The following is a 15,812-nucleotide window of genomic DNA, read 5'->3' as shown; positions in this document are numbered from 1 at the left end:
ATTAGGTATTTTCCTCATTTACATTTTCAATGCTATCCCAAAGGTCCCCCATACCCACCCCCCAATCCCCTACCCACCCACTCCCCCTTTTTGGCCCTGGCGTTACCCTGTACTGGGGCATATAAAGTTTGCAAGTCCAATGGGCCTCTCTTTGCAGTGATGGCCGACTAGGCCATCTTTTGATACATATGCAGCTAAAGACAAGAGCTCCCGGGTACTGGTTAGTTCATATTGTTGTTCCACCTATAGTTGTTGCAGTTCCCTTTAGCTCCTTGGGTAATTTCTCTAGCTCCTACATTAGGGGCCATGTGACCCATCCAATAGCTGACTGTGATCATCCACTTCTGTGTTTGCTAGGCCCCGGCATAGTCTCACAAGAGAGAGCTATATCTGGGTCCTTTCAGCGAAATCTTGCTAGTGTATGTAATGGTGTCAGCATTTGGAAGCTGATTATGGGATGGATCCCTGCATATGGCAATCACTAGATGGTCCATCCTTTCGTCACAGCTCCAAATTTTGTCTCTGTAACTCCTTCTATGGGTGTTTTGTTCCCATTTCTAAGAAAGGGTAAAGTGTCCACACTTTGGTCTTCATTCTTCTTGAATTTCATGCGTTTGGCAAGTTGTATCTTATATCTTGGGTTTCCTAAGTTTCTGGGCTAATATCCACTTATCAGTGAGTACATATTGTGCGAGTTCCTTTGTGATTGGGTTACTTCACTCAGGATGATACCCCCCAGGTCCATCCATTTGCCTAGGAATTTCATAAATTCATTTTTTAATGTGAAATAAAACGAAAAACTACCTGAGAAATTTAAGCTTCAGTGTCCATTTTCAATGTAGTGTGACTTTTATTTATTCAGGAAACATTATATCTATATTAGATATATAGAATTTGACTCATCACATATGAGTTGGCACATAAAGGATGCACAGGCTTGTATAGGTATTAAGGAGAACTAAGAGCATTCCTTTGGAATAGGAATGCAAAGAAGCAAATATCCCGGCAACTGTAGAACCTCTTAAGAGGAAGAAAAGCCCTGGTGAATGGCAATGGAGAGATGTTAAGATGGTGGGATGTGAGACAGAGCTTGAGAAGTGGAGATGTATTTCATGGTCATGGGATTAGTGACACTCATTAGAGTGAGAGTGTTCTACCCATATGGTAAGTTTGGCAGAATGATGTGTTATAAAGACTAGGAAGCTGAGAGTTTGAAAAGAACTTTGAAATGTGATGCTTGTATGGGTTTAAAAGTGATGAAAGGTGATTTTAACAGAATAAATATTAAAGCAACAGACAGCAAATGTGAGAGCAGGAGCAAGAGAAAATGACAGTAAGAGCGAAAGAAGAGAGAGGTATGCAGAGAATGCTAGGTAACTGACAAGACGTCTCATACTTTAGTTTCCAGGTCAGGTGACTAAAAGTAAAGTGACAGGCCTAAAAACATGGTGAAGTTAGGAGAAGAATGGGTCTCTGGTGATGGTAAATAAATGCTCACAACTGTGGAATTAGAAAAACCCATTTAGAAAAAAAAACTAAATTCAAATTAAATAAAACATGTAGGGCATTCACTTACAGAAGATAGGCATATACAAAGATATATAGGTTGGAACAAAGGTATATGGTGAAATTGGAGACAGGAGAAAACTTCACTAGTAGGAGATGTTTGCAAAGAACACATAAACTGAGAATTGAGACTGCTGTATAGACTTGAGCCTGATCCAGATTATTGGATCCATGTTCCTGTGGTTACTTTATCTAGATTTTTTTTTCACTGTCATCTCCTCCTGTCCCTTGCCATCAACCATAGGATATACTGTAGAATGTAAGGGCAGTGAGCTGTGCACAGGCAGCCTGGTCCCCTGTCAAGTGCAGGCTTTGAACCCCAGAGACCCAGTACTTTTTGCCTGAAAGAAACAGCAGGTGTTCGGCCTTACCCCTTGGGGCCCTGGCTCTTGTCACAACTACAGCCTCCGTCCCTCTGCAGAGAGGTGTGTGGCCTTGAGTCATGTAGGGTAACACCCCAAGCTCCTGGTATTCTGTCTGGACTCCACCCCCAAGTTACCTGGCAATAGCCAGGTAGGCCTGGCTCACTATAAAAGAGGCTGCTTGACCACTCCTTACTCTCTTACTCTTACGCCTGCTTCTCTCACTTGCCTCTTGCCTCCTTGTTCCCCCTTCTCTCTACATTCCCTTTCTCTTCTCTTCACATGGCCATGTCTGGCCTCTGCTTCTCTACTCTCTCCCTTGCTCTGCCTTTCTACAATAAACACCTTAAAACCATGGACTGTCTCTTCTCATTGGGATCCACTGGGCTGAAGCAATGGAGGAGGTCTTCTAACCTTCAGGAGGCCTCTCAGTGCCTCCAGCCAGGGTTTCTGTCAACCCCAGCTAGAGCTCTCTCCTATTGCCTTTTTCCCCTTGGCCCTGGGCTAGAGCCACCCTCCTTTCTCAGCTCTTTTGCGACATCCAGCAGCTTCTGGGGTGTCTGAGAGCCTGAGAATCCACCAGTCTTGGCCTCTGTGCAGGGACCTCAGACTGCACCTCCCCACCCCCAAAGCAGGGTTCTCACAGCCCAACACAAGCCCTAAGGCACATAGGGTCCGCGCAGTCAGACTTCCCACATCCCGCTTCACCAAGTTGCCTGAACCCTGGGCCGGACTCCGGACCCCGTATTTTGAACGACATAGAATGAAAAGAATTACACAATTGTGAAGTACAACGTTATGTTCCAACTTCAAAAAGTGACTAAATCATCATTTCAAAATAAAACAAATGCACTGAACTGCAATGAACTATTTCCTAAGATTTATTCACTAAAGAGAAAGCTTCATAATAAAAAGAACATCTAAATTCTTGTCGTATAAAACGTACGTCATCAACAAATTTAATCCCCTTTGATGATGCAAATTTTAGGAGACATAGGTGGTTTTATTCCCATGTTATACTCAGGAAAAATGAAGAATTTATGAAGCTTAAGTATCACAGCTCTTACATGGAAAGACCAGACTCCCAAAAACATCTTCCTTATGCCTCTAGTCTAATGTTTACTTTTTTCCCCCACACAGTGAGATTAGGGCTTTCACTTTGAAACAACCAATGGAGAATAACTCTGAGTTCTAATGTTGACTGTGCAAGAAACAGTGGTATCCATTTTTATAACTTACATGTGTGTGAGTGTTTATGCATGTGAGTGAATGAAGACACACTTGTGTCATGCATGGCATAATGTGGAGGTCAGAGGGTAGTCTGCAGGCTCAGTCCTGTGCATTCTACCTATGGTTTGCTATTTTATGCCGTAGAATAGCTGGCCCACGAGCTTCTGCAGAGTCTCCAGTCCTTGCATCCTTACTCATGTATACCACTGCATGCAGCTCTGTGGGGGTTCAGGGGATAGGACATTAGGTCTTGATATTTTTGTGGTAGATAAATTCTATTCTGTCCCAGCAGCAGCACTTTAAACAACAGAGTGTGGAAAAAAAAAAAAAAAACAAAACAAATGAGTTACATTATTGCCACAACTGGACAAGGGCAGAATGCTAATCAGATGCAAGTTTGTGATTCTTCTATTTGAAAATAAATGTAATAAGCAGTCCCTAATACAGAACAGCTTAATGGTAAATTGGGATCTAAACCCCGGGAGGTATCAATACTACCAAGCAGGCAAAAATGCCCTTGTCCAGAACACATATAACTACTATAAAGAAATACTATTCCCAATTAGAGAGAACCCCATGGAAAGGTTACTTGCTTTTTTGTTAAAGGTTTTCTTGGAAGGAGATAATATTTTGAACTAATCAGCTCTATTGAAATAATGCTAATTTTAGTCATTATTTTCACTTAAAATAGCTATACTTAGTATGTTTTATAGGTATAAGGAGAGATGAGGTATATGCATTATTTGGTACAGCATGTGATTTGAATCCTAAGTTTCTACTCTATGGACAAGTACTAAAAAGCCAAACGATCAAACAACAAAAAACAAAAAACAAAGAAAGAAGAAGAAGAAGCCAAGTGAACAAAAAAAAAAAAAAAATGTTTCTTCTATTTAAGCTATTTATCCTCATTATGCTGATCAGTAATAGAAAGCTGACTAATGTAGGGTGCCAGCATGTAACCCTTGTTTTCCACTCTGTATTCATCAGGACTTGGTAATGCATGAGTGTGAAGAACTGATTCTGTCAGCCTCAGTGACTGAGGATAGTGAATTGAAAATCATTTAAAATAAGAGACAGAGAGGAAGTAACAGAGAAAGTTCCAAGTTTGTCTTAATGAAGTTAACAATGAGTTACAGAAACAAAATGAGGGTTTTTTTCAGGATCTCCTTCTATATAAGAAGAGAGACTTCAGAATAGAAATGAGTTCTTTCCTAAAACAGCAACCACACATGAAAATTTATAGCCAAGGGGCCGGTTGTTTGATCAGTGTGTTGGAAAATTGTTAATGGATAACTTTGGATAAACAATCTGAAAGTATTCTTGCTAAGCAGACTATGGTAGTCAAATGCTTATAGAGAGGGATGGTAGGATGTGAAAAACGAAGACACTAAACAAAGGGTAAGGATTTCTGTGGCCTGACAGGGTATTTGCTAAGTTTGGGCAATGAAAAATCGATCATAGCAGCCCAAGGTCAAGATCTACTTGAGAGAAGGGCTGTGTGTGAATTCACCTTTCTCAGAGTAGAACACTCAAGAAAATTCAACACCTGTTGGTAAGAGAACATAGCAGTCTGATCAATGCAGTGAGCATGTGTCAAGGGACAGGACAGAGGAGATGTGCGGCACATGAATTTAGAAGGGTAATAGGGAGATGGACAAGTTCAGTTTCAGGAATTGAGTTTGAGGCTACAACACTGATGTAAGGAAGAGTACATAGACAATATGTTACACATTTGATTTCGAGAACACTGTAAAACCATGGACTGTTTACATATTAGGATCAGATAAATTTCTTTTGATCACTACTACACTAAGTGAATCACAAATTCTGGGCAAAAATTTTTTATTTATAAATGATTAAGTGAAATGGACACAGGTAGTTCCTAAATCATTGCATATCTCATATTCAAATTATTGTTTAAATCTAGGATAAGAATCTGGTAAGAATTCCTATATATTGTCTTTGTCAATAATATTCTAAATTAGTTTTTAATCATTCTTTTGAGGGAAATCCTATATTATGTTTATCATATTATACTATAGTATTGATATTATTAACACCATACTAATTATTATTAATAAATTAAATATTATTAATAGTATTAACATATTAATATCAGTATAGTATATATATCCTATATTATGTATATTACATATAGTATGTTACTAGTAGTAGTATCATGTCATTAAAATATGCAGTGCTAACCTATCATTAAACTTTCTGGAATTAATCAGATAAGCAAATTACAATTTTTGATTTTTGAAATTGTTTATTTTTTAAAAAAATATATAATGTTTATCCTTCTTTCATATATTACATATTAACCACATTTCCTTCTCCTCACATCTCCCTTCCAACCTCCCAATTCACTCCTCTGCTTACCTTCAGAAAAGAGCAAGCCTCCAGGCATATCAACCAAACATAGCATAACAAGTTGCCATAAAACTAGACACTTCCTCTCATATCAAGGCTAACCCAGTAGAAGAAAAAGGATCTGAAAAACAGGAAAAAGAGTCAAAGACAGCCCTTGATCCTTCTGTAGGAGTTTCACAAGACCACCAAGCAGCATCACAACCATAAAAGGATTTAGACTCCCTGATTATCAGTCTAGACTCTATTAGTGAGCCCCTATGAGCCCTGATAAATAAATATGAGCCTTATTCTTGGGGTGTCCCAGACCTGTCTGGTTTCTAAAATTCTTCTACACCTTCTACCCAGAATTCCTCAAGCTCTGTCTAATGTTTGCTTGTGGGTCTATACATCTGATGATGATTATAACAATATCATTAGGAAAATTTTTTTTGATTTTTTTTCTCCATTATTGTTTGGTTCTATCCTAGGTCTCTGGGCAATCCAGCCACTGATTTCTTGAAAACCAGGGATGAAAGCAGCTTAAAGTCAGGGATGGTGGTAGCTCTAGATGTTCTTTATTTGTACAGGGTTGGTTTAACTATCTTGAGTTTTTGTTTTTTCATATGAAGTTGAGCATTTTTCTCTTAAAGTGTATAAAAAATTGTTTTGAAATTTTGATGGAAATTTCATTGAGTCATGGTAAGATGTCCATTTTTACTATAATAAGCCTACCAATCATGAGCATAGGAGATCTTTCTATCTTCTGATATCTTCTTCAATTTCTTTTACAGGCTTGAAGTCTTTGTCATACAAGTCTTTTACTTGCTTAGATAATCTAAGATTTTTTTATATTATTTGAAGCTATGGTGAAGGTCCTTCTTTCCCTGATTTCTTTCTGAGGATGTATGCCATTTGCATATACAAGGCTTACTGATTTTTCTTGTATTAAGTCACTTTGCTGAAAGTATTTACCATTTGTAGGAGTCCCATAGGTCAAACTATCTCATATCATCTGCAATTAGTGATACTTTGACTTCTTCCTTTTCAATTTTTATGAACTTTATCTCCTTCAGTTGTCTTATTGCTGCCACAAGAACATCAATTCCTATATAGAGTAGATATGTGTGGGAAGCCGCTCCCACATTCGCCGTCACAAGATGGCGCTGACAGCTGTGTTCTAAGTGGTAAACAAATAATCTGCGCATGTGCCAAGGGTATTTCTCCACCCCATGTACTCTGCCTTCCCCGTGGCAACAACTCGGTCATGGGCTGCAGCCAATCAGGGAGTGATACGTCCTAGGTGAAGGATAACTCTCCTAAATAGGGACGGGGTTTCGCTTTCGTTTTTGGGGTTTGAGTTTTGCACTCTTGCTCCTGAAGATGTAAGCAATAAAGTTTTGCCGCAGAAGATTCTGGTTTGTTGTGTCTTTCCTGGCCGGTCGTGAGAACGCGTGTAAGAGATATGGAGAGAGTAGACAGCCTTGTCTTGTTCCTGATTTTAATGGAATTGCATTGAGATTTTCTTCATTTAATTTGATGTTTGCTATAGGATTGCTATAAATTTCCTTTATTATGTTTAGGTACATTTCTTGTATCCCTGATCTTTCCAAGACTTTATCATGAGCGTGTTGGATTTTGTCAAAGGCTTATTTTTTCTATATATTTTTTTTTCATTTTTATTGGATATTTTATTTATTTACATTTCAAATGTTATCCCCTTTCCCGGTTTCACCCCAAGAAACCCCCTAACCAATTCCCCATCCTCCTGCTTCTATAAGGGCGTTACCCCACCCACAATCCACTCCTGCCTCTCCACGCTGGCATTCCCCTATACTGGGGCATCGAGTTTTCACAGGACCAAGAGTCTCTCCTCCCATTTATGCTCATCAAGTCCTTCCTCTGCTACATATTCAGCTGGAGCCATAGAACCCTTATTGTGTTCTCTTTGGTGGGTGATTTAGTTCCTGGGAGCTCTAGGGGTTCTTGTTGGTTGATATTGTTGTTCTTCCTATAGGGTTGCAAACCTCTTCAGCTCCTTCAATCCTTTCTCTAACCCCTCCATTGGGGATACTGTGCTCATTCCAATGGTTGGCTATGAGCATACACCTCTGTATTTGTCAGGTTCTGGCAGAGCATCTCAGGAGAAAACTTTATCAGGATCATGTCAACAAGCACTTCTTGGCATCCACAGTAGTGTCTGGGTTTGGTGACTGTATAAGGGATGGATAGATCACTGATCTCTCATCCAGGGACCTTGATTTCAATTCCTAGCAATTGGTTTTTCAACTTCTAATGAGATGATTATGTGAATTTCTTTATTCAGTTTGTTTATAAAGTGGTTTATATTGATATATTTGTTGTTGTTGTTGTTGTTGTTGTTGTTGTTGTTGTTGTTGAGCCATCCATGCATGCTTGGGAAGAAGTCTACCTGATCATGGTGGATTATCTTTTTGATGTGTTCTCAAATTGAGTTTGCATATATTTTATTGAATATTTTTGCATTAATATTCATGAGGGAAATTGGTCCCTAATTCTCTTTCTTTGTTGCTTTGAGTGCTTTCTATCCTTTTGGTACCTGGCTGACCATATCGTCATGAAATTAATTTGGCAATGTTGCTTTTGTTTCCATTTTTTAGAATGATTTGAAGAGTATTGATATTAGTGCTTCTTTGAATGTCTGATAGAATTCTGCCTAAAACTGCCTGGCCCTTGGCTCAGGCAGTTCTTGCAAGCAGAGCAATACTGTGAGAAGCTGAGAGAAGCCAAATTGAATCAGTCAGTATGGAGAGGTGTCAGCCAGACTTTAGATAGAACTAGAAAGAGTGAGCTTATACAACAGTAAGCCTCTGAGACACCAATGACTTCAAGCATATAAAATTACTTGTACAGGTATGTTTAATTCCTTTTGATCTAGAACTTTAAAGTATCCTATTAGACACCTTCAATTTCTTTATGAAGGCATTTAGTACTATGAGCTTCCCTCTTAGTATTGCTTTTATTGTGTTCCATAAGTTTGGATACATTGTGCATTTTCTTTAAATTCTAGGAAGTCTCAATTTCTTTATTTCTGCCTTGACCCAGTAGTCACTATGTAGAGAGTAGTTCAGTTTCCAAATGTTTGTAGGTATTTTGCTGTTTCTGTTTTTGAAATCAACTTTATTCTGTGGTGGTCTCATGGGATAGAGGGGGTAATTTCAATTTTCTTGTGGGATCAAGTATGTGGTCAATTTTGGAGACAGTTCCATGAGGGGCTAAGATGATGGCATATTTTTTTGTTGTTGTTGTTTGGGTGAAAAGTTCTGTAGAATTCTGTTAGGTCTATTTGCTAGATAACATCTGCTAGCTCCATTATTTCTCTGTTTTTGTCTGGATGACCAGTTCATTCATGAGAGTGGGGTATTGAAGTCTCCCACCATTGATGTGTGATATTTTATTTGTGATTTAAGCCTTAATAATGTTTTACAAAATGTTTATAGTATTTATAAATATGAATTTTTAATGCTTACAATTGCTGATGCTTTTGCACTAAGAACTGACATTTCATCTTGATGGATTTTTCCTTAGATGAGAATGAAATGTCTTTTCCCATCTCTTTTGACTAATTTTCATTTCAAGTCTATTTTGTTAGATATTAGAATATATAGCAGCTAGCTCTTTGGGTTTATTAGCTTGGAAAGTCTTTTACCAACTCTATATTCTAAGGCAATGTCTGTCTTTGGTGCTGATGTGTATTTCTTGTATGCAGCAGAAGGACAGATGATGTTTCTGCATTTAATCTGCTAGCCTGTATCATTTTATTATGGAATTCAGTCCGTTTATTGCTGAGAAATATCAATGACCAATGATTGTTAATTCCTATCATTTTGATGTTGGTTCTGATGTGTGTGTGTGTGTGTGTGTGTGTGTGTGTGTGTGTGTGGTTTCACTATTTTGGTTTGGCTAGTGTGAAATTATTTATTTCCTGTGTTTTCATGGGTGTAGTTAATCTCTTTGTGTTGGAGTTTTCCTTCTACTACACACACACACACACACACACACACACACACACACACACACATACATCAGTTAATTTTTGACAAGTCGTGTCTAGTTCAAAGACTGGGCACTCTTAAACCTTACCCTGCTACCCCAGCCCAACCGGAAGTTGCCAGTGGCCAGTTACCTAAATTCGTACATGGCTGCTTGGCTTTCTGTTCTGCAGCTTTTATATCCCATCCTTCTCCCTGGAGTCGTGACAATTGTCTCTTCCCTTCTCCCAGTTCCTTGCCCAAAGAAATCTAAAGGTTCTGCCCCTCTCTTTTCCCCAAGCTATTGGCTGTTTGCTCTTTATTGATCAAAAGCCAATTGTGGACAAGGATTTGGATATGAAGATTCCCAATTAATTCAAAATATTAGAACCAATCCCCAACATTTATTTCAGGAATTTTTTAGATTTAATAACTTCTGTGACTGATGTGTATATTTCTTCTATTGTATATTCACTGCTTAAGATTGTCTAATCCATCCCTTATATTCTGTTGGTCATGCTTGCACTTGTAGTTTCCATTCACTTTCCTAGATTTTCCATTTCCAGAATTCCCTCAGTTTATGTTTTCTTTATTTCTTCTATTTCTATTCTCAGGTGTTTGAACAATTTTGTTAATTTTCTTCAACTGTTTGGGTTTTTGTTGTTGTTGTTGTTTAGTTTTTTTTTTTTTTTTTTGGCTTTTTAAAGGCATTTATTCACTTCTTCTAATGGTGTTTTTCTGGATTTTTTTAAGGGATTTATTAATTTCCTTTTTAAGGATTTCTGTGATCTTAATAAAGTTGATTTTGAGTTCATTTTCTTGTGCTTCAGCTGTGTTTGGATATTCAGTGCTTACTGTACTAAAATGGCTGAGCTCTGATGGTGACATATTGCCCTGACTGTTGTTGACCATGTTCTTACAGTTGTTCCTGGGTATCTGGATTTGGGTGATTATAGGTCTAGGTGCAGACTTCTGAGTCTTTCTCTTTTGGGTTGATTTTTTTTCTTGTTTTTGTTTCCCCTCTTGGTCTCTCTCTCTCTCTCTCTCTCTCTCTCTCTCTCTCTCTCTGTCTCTGGCCTGGATGTCTGGGAGCCTGTGAATATGGTAATATTCAAATATGGTAATATGAATATCATTTATAGTCTTTCATTGTATATGAATAATAAGACAAAATAAACAACTATGGTTGACATCGTTTCAAGAAGCAAACTAGAGAAGAAGCTTTGCCAAAGAATATTCAAATAGAGACTCAGTCTTCTCTTTCATAAGACAAACTTCAGGAGAAGTTCATCAGTAAATGTCCAAGAAATAACTTCATATTTCTTCAAATTGACTCTACAAGCTACGTTAGCAAGGGATCCTCTTTAGCAATTACACTTTGAAAACTTAGATTCTTTCATGCATTTCTAGAGTGAAAGCTAGATCTGTTTGAAGAAAAATGTAGTTACTTTCTATGCTCTTAAAGGCCAAGCACACATGTTATTAAACACAGCAGAATGATCAATATTACTTTATTATTAATTTATTATTACATGTGAAGATTTTTAAGCAGGTTCTTAAATCTAGTATATTTAAGGTATTGTCATTGGCCATTTTATATAAGTGAATGTAGATGGCTTATTCTGTACTAAGTTATAAAGTTGATATGGGGTGCTCTCCTGAATTAAAATATTAATTATTGACACAATTTTCCAGGTATATTGTGCCCTTTCTTCTTTGTTAAAAAATAAATTTCTCAAGCCTACACCATTTCTTCCTGTTCAATGAACATTTGCTTCCACGTCAGCTAATCTCAAGATCTCATCCTGAGAAGAAATGTAAAATATCCTTGATGGAAAGCACTTTAGGACAGAACATAGCCAAATTCAAAATAAAAATAAATATACAAGCTCATCTATCAGTACCCCAGTGACACTAATGGCTCAATTCATGTCAGTATTGATTCCCACAAATGTATGCTGTTAAGAGGTATAACCACTTCGAAGTCTAGGGACAGGTAGGTACAAATGCCTGTAGTCTTAGTGAATAAGAGAAATGTCTATAAAAGAGAAAGAATATAATTATTTCCAGAGCTGTTCTCCAATCCCTAGTGAGCAGCCATCTTTTAGTACCTGTCTACAAGTTTGCGTGTGTGTTTTTTTTTTTTTATTCCAACTGTTACAACTGCCAACTTGTCAAATGAGGCAGCTTTTGCTTCCTCATGGCAACAGATTTGTGCCCTAAGTGATGGGATTTCCATATTGACAACTGGAAAGTGTCCCAAATAACTGCAAGAAGCACCTGGAGTTTAATTTCACATCTTAACATCCAGAAGGAAGGTTTTTTCTTTCTTCTCCTCACATGTTAAAGCAAAGTTATTTATATACCTCACAACTGATGGTGTGATGACAGCCCAAGCTAAGCAGAGAAGATTTGAAAGATTCAATAAACTCAGCTTCCCTGGAAATGGTAAACTAATATCTTTCAGAAGATTTGAATGATTTGCCTAAAATAACTAGGAATTTTAAAGCATACTTGCATTTAAAATAATGATAAGATAATAGCCTCTCATCATCTTCACAACCAAAATGGTAAGGATGGAATAATTTTACATGAAAGACCTGAAGCTTTCCTTGTCAACGTGTAAGTAAATGCCAGAGAACAGGTGAAAAAATACATACTTTGTGAACAGAAATAGGCATTTTTGAACAAAAGAGGCAGAACTGTATCTTGCTCCCTAATGGAAATTCTTTATCACTAAAAATAGCACACTGGAAACTGACAAAGTGGTGAGTGTTTGAGTAAGCCTGAATGATAGATAGTGACCTGAGACCTAGATAGGCTGTGAGCATTATTCAAAATCATGGGCACTGGCAGTCTTTGTCAAGATAATATTAAATCTTTAGTTGCCTTATTCGTGGTGTGTGTGTGTGTGTGTGTGTGTGTGTGTGTTTGTCTGTGTGTGTGTATGCTGTGAAGTCATAATTTTGAGGAGTTTGATTTTCCTTGCTTTACTACATCATTCATAATCGTGTTTTTCTTCTAATGACACAGACTTCTCTTGGGATTCTGCATTTATTTCTTCTAAACCTAGAAATTAACAAAACTGCAATGGGCTTTCAAAACCTCGAAATTAATTCTTTCTTACCCAATTCCTATATATACCATGAACCATCATTTTCCAACTTCCTTTAAAAGAAAGTTAAATGCACATATTTGCCATGTAACAACCTTTATTCAATTTGTTTACTCACAATTTGGTTGGCTTTATGGACAACACTGTGTTTTGTTGTGTTTCTCAGTTTGAAAGATCAAAGGTTAACCTACAACTGTTTTTGATTACTTGATGCAGACTGAAGATCTCACTGGAAAGTTCAACAAACTAGATTGACCTATCCCATTTTTGCAAAATGAAAGTCAATGGCCTCCTCCTTCATTTTTGCCTGAACCTGGAGCTCCTGTGATGGAAATCCACAGGCTACATGTTGGGGCTGTATGACTGAGATGCTTTGGGCCCAGAACTCATGCTCAATGACATCTTAGTTGCTGGATGAAGAAAACAAAGAATAACAAAAAAGAATGTCAATTCTGCAAAACACAGAGGAATGACTGAAGGAAAAGAAAATCAAAATCTTATTTTCTTTTAAGTTATTTTGAAATATGGAGAGTCATGGCTTTTCATCAATCCTGTGAGTTTAACAATATTACTCCACTGTGTCAAATAGTCAATTTTGCTTCTGATTTTCTTTTATTAATAAAGGAAGGAAAGCTGAATTAAGCATGATCTCTGTTGTTCCCCTGTTCCATGCTCTATATATCAGTTCAACTTATCTGTTCACATACTGCATCATAGCGAAAGACAATTTTTAGACATTCATCATTCTTATCAGCAGCTGGGCTTTTCTTTCAGAGATTCAAGTCTACTTGATATCTGCTCCTTGAGACAAAACTATCACCTACTGCACTACTTATTATACAGCTTCAGCTCCAGATATCTAACAAGGGGTGACTGGTGCATTTGACTGGCACTTGTTGGAAGAGTTAACAAGTTAGCTACTAGATAAGTGGATAGTAGAGACCCAGCAAAGTTTCTCAACTACCTTCCATGCACTGGGAATTCCTTCATGCAAGGTATCACCCCACCACACATAACAGTGGGGCTGAGGTTTATGAGTTGTGCCTTTACCTAGATGACTTTTGATACCTAGCAAAACTGTCACATTCATGATCACTGTGCCAAACTTTACTCTGCACTATTCACTTCCCTTTTCCCCATCAAAATCACTACTTTGATTATCTCCACCACTAAACAAGAAAAGGACTATTATAAGCACGCAAGCATTCTCCAATAAGTTACAATACTAACTAGTTATAAATTTCAAACATTTGAATGTTTTAAAATAGGGATTATATAATACCTTAAGTAGGTTTAGTCAAACTGAACTCTGCTGTATCTAGAGAACTTTATTTTCTGAGTATCTTCACAATCCTGTACTAAACTATGTGTGTGTGCGCTAAAGATAGAGTGCGAGATACCTACGCACCTTGGATGAGTGAAGTTTAAGTATATACCTTAATATGTTATTTAGCTTCTTCATGCAAATAAATATGTTTCTACTAGGCACCACAGGTCAGCAAATAAAAGGCTCACAGCCAGTAACAGATTTCTTCTTTTGGATTTGTTGGCCTGTGAGATTCCATAGAACTCTAAATTTTATAGGAATGTTTTTTAGTTACTCTCTAGAACTGACATCATGTGCCTGAATAAGAGAACAGGGAGAAAGCAAACTTCTTCAGACATGAAAAGCTCCATTCTTACTGGTTATCTTCCATATGTGGTGGGAGTTGCTTTGCAAGCTACCACTGATGATAAAGTGATCATCAGTCTTTTCCAGCTGTCAAACATGAGCTACAATAATAATTGTCCAGGAAAGACATGTCCATTTGATGGAATAATGGTATGAACATCTTGAGAGTAATCAAGCACTTTCTGACTGGATTTAAGTTCAATTGCACAAGCCTAAGTTCATGTTTAGCATTACAGTTGGGCAATGAGCCTATGAACAGACAAGTGATTGGCTGTAGGGGAAAACCTATTATTTTTGCTCTGCTCACCAGACACAGTATTAAACTGACTCTTAATGGCTTTATTTTATCTGTAGATTACTGCATTTGTCAACCCTCATCATAGAAAGTTCTTTTTGGAGTACATTATGATTAACAAAGAGATCCCCTGACCCTGATACAACTGGTCAAGTTGCAGAATATTCAGTCAGTCCTAAATGGGCATCTCTAACATATCATTCACATTACAAGGCTCATGGATCATTGAGGAAAAGGGAAAGGACAGCCTTTATTGCCAGAGGTGGTGAAAGAGTACAATGAAGCATTGTCCTCTGTATACAATGGGGAGCTGTAAATGTAAACTCATAGTTGTTATGACAGCATGCACTCAACCTCTGTAAACAGAAGCTAAACAAATTTCTAACATGGACTGCTAAAGTGAGAGTGATATACTGGTGCTGACAAATGACAGCTTATGAACAAGGGCAAGTCATTTTCCTGTAAGATTGTTGCTACTGGGAAGTCAGCCAAAATACTCTAGAGGAGGACCATACATGCAAAAAATTAATGAGGACCACAAATTGTAGTTGATGATGTTATATAAAGAAAAAACATAACATATGGAAGAAAGGGGTGAATCTGGGAAGAGGATGTACATACAATCCAAACACATTGCATGACATTCTCAAAGAACTAGTAAATAAAGACTTGTCTCATTTCTTTGTGCATTTAAAAACTACTTGATGCTCTAAAACCAATACTTTTAAGACTATTTATACAACTATACAATAGAAGACATTTAAGGCTACAGTACTTATAGGACTTATATATGATATAAGTGATATTTATGGTGTGGTAGTGTTTACACAGAGTTAATGCTAATTCAACACCTTCTAAAAAGATAAGAAAAGAGGCTAATGGGTTTTTTTAAGGTATTCTTGGAATAGTTGTTTGCAACTATAGGTGGAGAGCTCTGAAGCCTGTTTTGTCCTAAAAATCATAGTTGTGGTCACAGAGCACTTTAGCTGGAAGGCAATGACAACATTAAAGTGGGTCATTCTACAAATCTAGTATTCACACCTCTGTACAACCAAAGCTTTATTAGCTGAGATAAGTTTCTGAAAATTGAATCAATATTTTTTCCAAAAATAAAGAAACCTAGACTGGACAGATGACTCAGTGATCAAGAATGCTTTGCCTTCATGCAGGGAACACAGACTCTTTTCCCATCATACACACCAGGTTGTTAGCA

The 15,812-nt window shown here is 37.5% G+C and overlaps 1 long non-coding RNA gene across 1 annotated transcript; it reads left to right on the top strand.

Annotated features, from left to right (window-relative positions):
• The first annotated feature begins 1,023 nt into the window (after positions 1-1,023).
• Positions 1,024-13,268, top strand: 4930545E07Rik (RIKEN cDNA 4930545E07 gene). The gene is made up of 3 exons (NR_045374.1): positions 1,024-1,164; positions 11,213-11,513; positions 12,849-13,268. It is a non-coding gene; the product is annotated as an RIKEN cDNA 4930545E07 gene (long non-coding RNA).
• Positions 13,269-15,812: the final 2,544 nt, after the last annotated feature.

Source organism: Mus musculus, chromosome 18 (assembly GCF_000001635.26).
Source record: "Mus musculus strain C57BL/6J chromosome 18, GRCm38.p6 C57BL/6J".
Classification (NCBI taxonomy): Eukaryota; Metazoa; Chordata; class Mammalia; order Rodentia; family Muridae; genus Mus; species Mus musculus.
Note: the sequence above shows the minus strand (reverse complement) of the source record. Positions and strands in the feature narration are given on the sequence as shown.